Here is a 10,936-nt window from a genome sequence, read left to right as displayed (position 1 = left end):
GCTACCAGTCTGCCCCTATGAGTCTCTGTCTCCAAGCAGAGGTCTTGGTGTCCTGGTGGCTGCATCCCAGGGGAGAGGAAGGAACCCGTTTCATAAGCGCACTCACGTTGGAGCAGAACAGAGTCGCTAGGAGGCTCGCTGTGATTTATCAGGGGCCATGCCACACTGTCCTTGCGCACAACGTGGCTTAAGTCTAAACAGAAAATAGACCTCACGCTGAGTCATCTTTCTCCATCATGGAAGATGAGATTGTGCTGGCGGGAACACATCGTGTCTGGGGACGCACGCTGCCGTCATGGGAATGTGCCTCTTTAGAACGCCTTTAATCCCTCTCCTGCGAGCATCTCCCTCTAAAACGAGGGCGATAGGAAGACTCCGACGCTGGGGCAGAGCCGTCTCTTACACACAACGGCGAAATTATTTTCTTCATCTCAGAAACAGGCTCCCCCAGGAGGACATAAATAAATAAGAGATTCCTGGTACATACTTTACCCATTTTTCAGATTTTCTTCCTTCTTACTCATGGAACTAATGTAAGTGCTACTTCTGGAGTGGTCCCAGCCAGATAGGTGCCTAGGGATACAGGAAAGCTCAGGGCTGCGTTTAGAATCAAACAGAGCTAATAGTGAAGTCTCTTCCCGCTGAAAAGAGAAGCAAAATACTTCTCAGCGCTGGATCGCTTGCTGCTTTATATAGAGGGCTCTGCTTTGGGGGGACGAGCTGTCTCTGAAACCCAGACCCACATATTTTTAAAGTCTTCAGGGAAGGCTGTCTTTTAAAAAGGTGCAATTAGGCAGGCATTTGCTTATCGTTTTTCCAATATAATAGGTGGAGAGATTGAGGTCACATCTCTGGGAAGAGTCTGGTGAGGGCACTGTTTCCTCTGGGCCAGGTTGCAGACTTGCTGCGTGTCTGTTCACCTCTCTCTCTCTCTCTCTCTCTCTCTCTCTCTCTCTCTATATATATATATATATATATATATATATATATATATATGTATATATGGATTTTTTTCCAAGTCAGAGTCTCGCTGTGTCACCCAGGCTGGAGTGCAGTGGCGCGATCTTGGCTCACTGCAACCTCTGCCTCCCAGGTTCAAGCGATTCTCCTGCCTCAGCCTCCCAAGTAGCTGGGATTATAGGCATGCGCCACCATGCTTAGCTAACTTTTGTATTTTTAGTAGAGATGGGGTTTCACAGTGTCGGCCAGACTGGTCTTGAACTCCTGGCCTCAAGTGATCTGCCCACCTTGGCCTCGCAAAGTGATGGGATTACAGGCGTGAGCCACCGCGCCCAGCCCTGTTCACCCATCTCTAAAATGAGTCTCTGTAAGGTTCCTTCCAGCCCTGACATGCTCTCAGTCTAGAGAAGGAGATGGGGAGCTCTTGTAGGTTCTTCTGCAGAGAAGATGCGTCTTCCTGGTCTCCATCCCCGACCTATGGTCTTTCCGCAACCCTGCCCATTCATGGCCTCTGGGCTGGTCCCCCTCACTCCTCCATCTCAGTGGGAGAGATGCACAGGATGCCTCTGGAGCTGGTGCCACGAGTAAGGCCTCTTCCCATGCAGGGAGCACTTGGTTCTGCAGGGCTTGGAGGCATCCGAAAGTCAGTGAGAGATGAGGCTGGGTCGCTCTGAAGTTCAAGGGTTTGGAAACGGTGTCCTGGGTACAAATAATAACCAGCCTGAGTACCTAAGAGGTTGGTAATAAGAGGCACAGTAATAATGCCTGGCATGTATTAAATCTTTACTACCTGCTAGGCATGAGTAAGTGCCTTGCACACATTTTGCATCAAATCCTGTAGGGCAGGTATTATCATCCCTATTTTAAGATGAAAAAACCGAGGGTTAGGGAAGTTCATTTACCAAGATCATTTGCAAAGTAAGTGACCTTGCAGGATGTTGAAGTCAGGTCCATCTGACTTCAGGACAGAGTGGAAGAGTTTAACATCCTTGTGTTTGCCTCAAGCAAAAAGGAAAATTCAGATGACGTTCATTGTACTGCATGTGCGCACAGTCACATATACGCTGTGCACAAGCACATACATGCCTGCCCTGGCTGTTCCCTGCCAGTCACGTTCCCTGGTGCACAGTGCCTGCTACAGCCATGGACAGCTGTGCGGAAGTCATCACTACACGGTCACAAAAAGAGTTGATCACCTCTCTCCAAGGACTGATCACAAATTCACAAGCACAGTGGGGTCTGCCGCAGAGAAGACTTCCAGGCTGCTCATCCAGAGCACCTGTCTGCAGCCCGTGGTGGCCCAGGGCAGGGCGTTAGCGGAGTCCGAGGCTCCCTGTGTTTTGCTTATGACTGCGAGTGTTCATCATGCGTGGCCCCTGGGCTGTCTTTCTTCCAATAATGGGATGCAGCCTGATAGCGCCGAGCGGCTAGCATTGAGATTAGGCTGGAGGGTCTAGAACTGCAGTGTCTGTGTCCCCCAAATCACAGGGGTGGACCTCTTCAGGCCCAGAAGGCTGGGGGTAGAGCGGTGTGGGCAAGGGAAAGCCAGGCTTGGCCTGGAGCCCCATGGAGCTGCCATCCCCCAGCCCAGCTTGCATGAAAGAAGGGTCATGGGAAACTCCAGGATTCCCATCCCAGGCATTCTTTCCTATTTAAGGAGTATTTTTTACTTAAGCAGCCACTTTGGAGCAGACAGGGGCAAAAGAAGTAGAAAATGTTGGGTTTCTCAGCCTCAGAGGATGATGAAGATAAATGCATATCCCACAGAATCATCTGACGCCGGCGGCAAGGACTCTGGGCTGAGCTCCAAGATGTGGGTTCAAGGCCCGTGTTGCCCCCAGCCTTGCCTAAGTTCTTGGCGTGCCCTGGTCCCTGTTTCTTCATTTATCAAGTAGGGAAAGTAAAACAGCCCTGAGAAATCAATGTAGAAAATGTCGGCCGGGCGCGGTGGCTCAAGCCTGTAATCCCAGCACTTTGGGAGGCCGAGGCGGGCGGATCACGAGGTCAGGAGATCGAGACCATCCTGGCTGACACGGTGGAACCCCGTCTCTACTAAAAAATACAAAAACCTAGCCGGGCGAGGTGGCGGGCGCCTGTAGTCCCAGCTACTGGGGAGGCTGAGGCAGGAGAATGGCGTGAACCCGGGAGGCGGAGCTTGCAGTGAGCTGAGATCCGGCCACTGCACTCCAGCCTGGGCGACAGAGCGAGACTCCGTCTCAAAAAAAAAAAAAAAAAAAAGAAATGTCAAGGAGCTCTCCCAATGAGGAAACCAGGGCTTTTCTCATCCGTAATAACAAGAAGAAAAATTATAGAAGGAAACGTCTGTTTATTTAGTCATCTTTTCAATTATCATTGACTCCTAAAGTAGTGAAATATCTTTGAATAGGTATTTTAAAAATATATACCTAATCTAATGAAATATAATTTTCTATATTGCATTCTATATAAATATTTCTATATTTAATAATTTATCATATTATGATATGTAAATATTTACATATATAAATATTTATATACTTTAGTCCATGTGTGTACATATACACAGACACAGACACATATGCATATGTATTTTGGAAAAGTCAGAACAAGAAGAATTATAAATGAAGATATTGGCATTCTTAATAGCATGCATAGTTTTTTTCCTCCAGCATTTTCTGTTCCGTGGATAGGGAGTGTGTGCGTTACTGTTTGTAATTTAAAGACAAAGGAAACATGAGCCCAGCTTCTTTGTGTGGTGCCCACTGGATGCCACATCCCTCCTCCTGTGCCTCCATCCATGTGCTGGTTTACACAGAACAGCTCTGGGTCAGCCATGGCTGCCCGGGTTCCTCATACCAGGGTCCTCCTTAGGATGTACCCCAAAGGCCCAAACCCCCGATTCACTTCTTTCATTCTGCAGGGTGTGCATATGCATGTGCAGGAGATACGCCACACTAACCAGAAACTTGCTCCGTGTTTCAACTTGAGGCTAGGCTAGGAGGGAAGAGGACATGTGTCCCCGTGTGTTAGCTAGAATGCAGCCCAAGCTGGAGGTTGGTGACACTGCAGTAATTGGAGGTAAGAGCTCTGAAGCCATTCAGATAAATTTTTGACATAAAAATGTAGGCTGGTTCATAAAAGGTTGCAGTGACAATAGGTTATAGTGACAGCTTTTCAACAATTGTCTAAGCTGCCAGATGGAAGGGGATTCAGCATAAGGAATTATGGGTGGTCTGGACAACACAGTATCCTTTCATAGGGATGGATCTAAGGGAAGAATAAAGTTATCCAGGATGGCCCACATTGAATAACACTATTGTTAAAACATGGACTGGAGAAGGAGAAAAAAGATTAGACGCTTGAAAGACTCAGTGACTGTAGCTGCAAGGCCTTGGTCTTGCGACCTGAGCACTGGGTGTTCGCAGCTCCCATCCTCTGGTGTAATGAACGCTTTATCTGCCAGATTCCAGGTTGAACATCACGCCTGTCTGGCAGGGCTCCCGGGCTTTCCTGCAAAGGGGGCGTTGTTCCTCTACCAGCGCAGCTGTTTGTGCGGTTTTGCCCTTTTGATTAAATTGCCTCTCTCAGCTCCTGGATGGGACTTGTGGGACCCTTCCTAAGTGGATGTCTTCTGGAGGGGAGACTTTGCCAGAAGGAGGGGGGCTCAAAGAAGGAGTGGGATCCATCAGGTTGGGAGAGGGGGAAAGCCCTGGCTCCCACAGAGTCCTCTCTGCCAGAATCCACCCTTGGCCTCTGATCAGGTACCGGCTGCTCGGTCGGAGAGCAGAAGCAGCCACCTTTGATCCTGTCTTTACTTAGGTGAGAATAATAACAGCCGCTGTGATAACATAATGACAACCATCACTTACTGAGTGCCTACAGTGTATGTGAAACTAAGCACTTGCATCATCTCATTTAAACTGAACTCACAACAACCCTGTGATGTAGGTATTACCATTCCCATTTCATAGATAAGAAAACTGAGGCCTAGGGAAGCTAATCTGTATCTCACAGATGTTCAAATCGTTTGGAGGTGAAACTGGGGTCTGTCCTGCCCCCAGGTTTGCGCTCCTGGCCACTCATTGTGCTGTACTAACTCCTGAACACTCACGCTCCAAGACTAAACAAAAAGGCCTCGTCAAAAGCGGAGAGGAGTTTGTGAGTGCCTCCTAGGACCATTGAGGGGGTTCGGCAAGTAGGGGTACGAGATTTGCTCAGCAGAGAAAATTCATTTTAAATGGGTTTTGGCTGGGAGTAAAGCGTCCTTGGGAGTGAAATGTCTGCATTCAGTGACTTCAAGCTGGGCTTGTGAATTTACATGAATAATTTGTTAATGGCAGTTTCAGGAGATGAAGTAATTTACGTGGTCATAAAGGAGTAAAATTCTGCCCTGGAATGCGCATGTGTATTCAAGCCTCCCGCTCTGTGGTTTGCCACGGGAAAGCATGGCAGGTCTGAGGTTTTTTGAAGCCTTGCTCGTGATTGCAAACGAGACCAGGCCACGGTCTATGAGAGCTTAGCCATGCATCCAACCTCATCATGATGTCCTGCCATCTTCTAGACTCTAAACATCAACATGTTCCTTTAGGCAAGACCCGTGGGGTGAGAGGGTTACTCTTAGCTCTGAGGTACCCAGTGAGAAGCGTGAGGGCACCTCCCCCACTCAATAGTGCATCTGAGGTTGGTAGGTTCCCAGGCTAGCCCACCACACTGGCTGACATGATCTTGTCTGATGGGGACCCAGGGGTTTCCATCCCACATCCTAGCATGTTGTTATTCATGCCCCAGCCTCTGCACAGGGCCGTGCTGTTGGCACACCAAGCCCTCTGCAGTGTTGGGCACGTGGTGGGGGTTGGGGGTGGCAGTGGAGGGCTCAGTTAATAGCTGCTGCTTTGATATCAGGCTGTGAAGGACACTCTTGGGGCGCTGGGGCCAGGGGAGGACAATTGGCTGGGGCTGAGGCAGGGCAGAGGGAGCAGAATCCAGTGGCTATGGCAGTCACTGCCCTGGAGAAACTCACGCAGGGGCAGGGGCCACAGCAAGGGTCCCCCAGTGCATCCCTGGTCCCCTTGTGCCAAGATGAGCACAGAGCATCCACTGCTCATTTTCCCCAGAATTTGGAGACAACCAGAGTGTGGGGCCTTTTCATCCTAACACACCAGAGACAGCCCGTGCCCATCGGCAAGACATGACATCGTTCCTGTGCCTCCCGGAGCATCTCCTGAGTCATCCGTCCCACCCCGCTTGCCCCAGGGCCTGCCCAAAGCAGGCGTGTTGTGTTACCCTTTCTCCTTGCACTTTTCTTAGTAACAGCATTGGCTGTGGCTCCTGCACAGAGGCCTCCTGGAGACATTCTGTCCTGGTCGGCCCCAAAGGCTGGCTTTGAGTCAGCACGTCCATCCCCACCCTGCAAGCTCTTCCTCACTCTGCCCAGAGTCCTTTGTGAGGCCAGTGGGGAACTTTCAGGAAACCACAACGGGGGTCGGGGGTCAGGAAAGCTGTGACTGTGGCTTAAAAGCAGGTGAATGTCCCTCCTGGCCAAGGGGCAGTTCCAGGCAGCTGCTCTATATCTCTATGTGAATTTTCTTTTTTTTTTTTTTTTTTTTTTTTTTTTTTTTTTTAGCAACCCGGTCTTGCCGTATTGTCCAGACTGGTCTCGAACTCCTGGGCTCCAAGCAGTCCACCCATCTCAGCCTCCAAAAGTGCCGGGATTACAGGCATCAGGCACCACTCCTGACCTCTACATGGGAGAGTTCTGTCCTGAGGGTCTGAATCCCGGGTCGAGGGAAGGCCTGGAAGTGTGTGAGGTTGGATCTCAGGTGCTACTCAGGCCAAGCCCAGGGGAGCCATACCCCATTGGCTCAGAGAGATCAGGAAGCAGGAGAGGGTCTGCCCAGCCTGGGCCAACTTGGACTTGCCAGCAATTCTGGGGCTTCATAGATCCCTCAGATTTCTTAGGAAAAGACATCACAGCTCTTGCCAATCCATGAGTCACTGAGTATGGTGTGAGCCACCCTCTGTGCCCGGCCCAATGGTGGGCAGTCGGGTGAGGTCAGGACAGTGCCTCTCTTCAGGGTAGGTCAAAGTCAGGGAAGTGACCCCCCCCCCACCCCAGGGCAAACAAGGGCTCGAGAAAGCAGGTTTGAGGTCAGAGGTGAAGTTGGACAGCCTTCCCCGGACCCTGGAACTGTGAGGAATGCCCACCCTGTGGGAGTTTCTGTAGTTGCTGGAGCCAGAAAAGGCAACCAGAAGTAGGGCCTCAACCCAGAAACCCTGTTCATCCCACGTGGCTGGATCCCACCTCCAACCAGCAGTCAAGGCATTTCCTGGGCCGGAAGATGAAGGCTGCAGCGTGGGGGGAGTGGGAGGGGTAGTCAGGGTCTGACAGCAGGATAGTGCATGTCTTCTGAGTTCTAGGGGGACCTCTGCTGGGCCCTGAGCTCTGTGTCTCAGGACAAAAATCCCAGATTCCAGAACTGATGGCGCTTCCCAGGTCTCCTACCCAGCCACTTGCTTTCCAGGTGGGGTCTGAGGCCCAGGCCTTTTGAAAGGCCTTGGCATGTTTGGAATAAGAATTCTGAAAGTACTGATTTTCTAAAAGAGGGAGATTGAGGAGGCTGGCCGGGAAAGCATACCGTTCCTCAGGTGCTGGAGCCCAGGAAAGCCGTAAACACTGTGAGTCCACACCCTACCCCTTCCCTGTCTCCAGACCAGCCAGCATTGTGCCCAGCCCTGGGGAGCAGGCCAGGCCAAGGAGCCCTGGTGGACTCCATCAGAGGCCCTGGTGCAGCTGCATTCACGGTCCAGTGGGAAAGGGAGGCTGCACTCAGCCCATCCCCGAGCTCAGTGCAGGAACAGCTCTTACGGGGTCCCCCCCGGCCACGCAATGTTGCCCTGTCTCCTCCTGAGGGACTGTGCCCAGAGGAGGTGCCTGGATTTGTGGCAAGGTTAACCACAGCACCATGAAGTCAGTTCTGTGAGCTCAGGCCTGGGTACTGGGTGCACAGTTCTAGTGTGGGTCTGGTCTTCAGTGCCCAGGGTCTAGGGCAGCCCCCGAGGGGACCGTGTTACTATCCAGCATGAAGCATCTAGACAAAGGACCATTAGACAACAGTAAGATCATTTCTTTTTTTTTTTTTTTTTTGAGACAGAGTCTCACTCTCTTGCCCAGGCTGGAGTGCAGTGGTGCAATCTTGGCCTCCTGAGTAGCTGGGACTACAGGCGCCCACCACCACCCCCGGCTAATTTTTTTTTTGTATTTTTAGTAGAGACGGGGTTTCACCATGTTAGCCAAGGTGATCTCAATCTCCTGACCTCGTGATCCGCCCACCTCGGCCTCCCAAAGTGCTGGGATTACAGGCGTGAGCCACCGTGCCCAGCCTGGAAGATCATTTCTGTTCTCTATAACTGAGGCAGTTGCTGCTGGTTACAGGGCTTGCTGATAAATGGCCCCATTGGGATGCAGGTGTCACAGGGGGAAACACTGGACAGGGATGAAAATGACTGATTTCCTGGGAGACCGCATCCCCTTCAGCAGCAGCAGGAGCCCCGGAGGTGGCCTTGGGGGACTTTTCCTTCTGGTTCTGACACTAACCATGTCCTGAGAGCTCAGGCCCCTGGAGCACTGAGTGCCCATCTGCAAAATGGAGAGACCAAGTCACTTTGAGTCATTTTAGACCATCGTAGATGTAAGCAAGAGGCAGGGTGAGAACAGAAAGGACACTCTGAGGTTAGAGGGGACCCCTTCCCTGGAGGTGGTATCCTCCCACGCCTCTCCAGTGCCTCCTCCGCTCTGCTCCTTGCTGCCTGTTGGCCTGAGGTTCCCATCCTGACCCATGCTTCCTGCCCCTCAGCCATGGGCTGCAGCCAAGGCCAGGGAAGCAGTTGTCCTCTCAGCCATTTGCAGTACAAGGGCCAGGCCCCTCTGATGGGGAAACAGGAAGGGCTGTTGGGAGGGTCCGCTGAGTGCCCCAACTCCACCTGGCCCTGCCTGCTAGATCAGGCCTGATCCGACCCGCCACCGCCTTCCCTGGAGCAAGGCCTCAGCCACTGGGGGGACAGCATGGCCTGTTCCTTTTCCTTTATTATTTTTTTTTTTTTTGGAGACAAGGGTCACTCTGTCACCCAGATTGCAGTGCAGTGGCACCGTCTCAGCTCACTACAACCTCCGCTTCCCAGGCTCAAGGGATCTTCCCACCTCAGCCTCCTAAGTAGCTGGGACTACACAGCCAGCTAATTTTTTAATTTTTTGAAGAGACGAAGTCTCACTGTACTGCTCAGGCTGGTCTTGAACTCCTGGGCTCAAGCAATCCTCCCACCTCAACCTCCCAAAGTACTGGGATTACAGGCGTGAGCCACCACGCCCCACCTGCCTGCCCCTTATGGAACGATTTCCACGCGACTCTTGTGTCACAGCTGAAGGAGGCTCCACGGGGCCCAGACCAGGCCTTCCACAGAACACAGCCCCTGGTGCCCCAGGAACTGCGCACAGTGAAGGACCATAAGAAGCCCTCGCCATTCATCTTCTCTCAGTATTTTTTGAGCTATAAAGTCGATTTGGTCATATTTCAGAACATGTAACTCCTTAGTGATTAGACTGCCCATGAAAATAGACACATATCCTAGCCTCTGGGCCCAAAAGAAAGAGGAACTATAATAAAAGCAAAGAAGTCATTCAAGCCCTCCTCCTTCTCAGATGCTTAGCACACATGAAATCCAAATCCTTAGGAATGGGGAAAACCTTTTTATTTATTTATTTATTTATTTATTTTGAGACGGAGTCTCACTCTGTTGCCCAGGCTGGAGTGCAGTGGTATGATCTTGGCTTACTGCAAGCTCCGCCTCCTGGGTTCAAGTGATTCTCGTGCCTCAGCCTCCCAAGTAGCTGGGATTATAGGCGCCTGCCAACACGCCCGGTCAATTTTTGTATTTTTAGTAGAGACAGGGTTTTGCCATGTTGGCCAGGCTGGTCACGAATTCCTGACCTCGGGAGATCCACTGGCCTCGGCCTCCCAAAGTGCTGGGATTACAGGCATGAACCACAGCACCTGGCCAAGGGAAAACCTTTCTTAAAGGAAGAGTGGCAGTATGGGAGTTTCAGGTAGGGGGTCAATCTGTGGGCGAGTGTGTGTGTGTGTGTGTATATGTGTGTTTGTGTGTGAGAGAGAGAGAGGGAGAGAGACAGAGAAAGGAGAGAGGGAAGAATGGAAAGAGATGATTGATTCCAGAACATTCCCAGGCCTTGCACACAGTTTGCTCAGGAAGGCTGGAAGGTCCTCCTCCCAGCTGCTCTGCTGCTGGGTGCAGGGGTCTCTGGCCTCGTTTGTTTCATGTCCCTTGTGTGATTGCAAGGTGCCCTTCCTGTGACTCACTGTGTCCTTGCCTTTCCTGATTTCCAACTCAGTTTAGCCAAGGGATCTAAGGCACGGGGTTAGGCACTGCCTCATAGCATCTTAAGGAATCTGCCCAAAATTTCCTGTTCATCCTGACCGATTTAACAATTAAAGGATCACTTTATGAAATTCCTTGTCTTATAAATGCAATTAGCAGTTTTAATCTCCTGAGGGAACAAATCATTCACTACTTGATGGGAGTTGGTTTTATCGGAGAATTTTGCTTCTAAAGTTAAACTGAAATAAAAGCAGAGGGGAAGAGGAGAGTCATTTATGGGGCATCTGAGGGCACTTGTGGGCAGCTCAGGGAGAGCAGAAGGGAGTTTGATGCTTGCAGAACCCACACTTAATGGCAGACAGTGTCCTAGTCCCTTAGACACCCTTAACTAGGGCTTATCTTAGCCCATTCAGGCTGCCATAACAAAATACTGTAAACAGCATGGCTTAGAAACAACATAAATGTATTTCTCATAGTCTTGGAAGATGAGAATTCTATGATCAAGGCACTGGCCAATGTGGTGCCTGGTAAGGGCTGGGACTGGCTTATGGACAGCACCTTCTCACTATCCTCCATGGTGGAAGGGGCAAGCTCTGGTCTCATGAAC

This window comes from Macaca thibetana, chromosome 13 (genome assembly GCF_024542745.1).
Source record: "Macaca thibetana thibetana isolate TM-01 chromosome 13, ASM2454274v1, whole genome shotgun sequence".
Taxonomy (NCBI): Eukaryota; Metazoa; Chordata; class Mammalia; order Primates; family Cercopithecidae; genus Macaca; species Macaca thibetana.
This window is presented reverse-complemented; position numbering follows the sequence as displayed.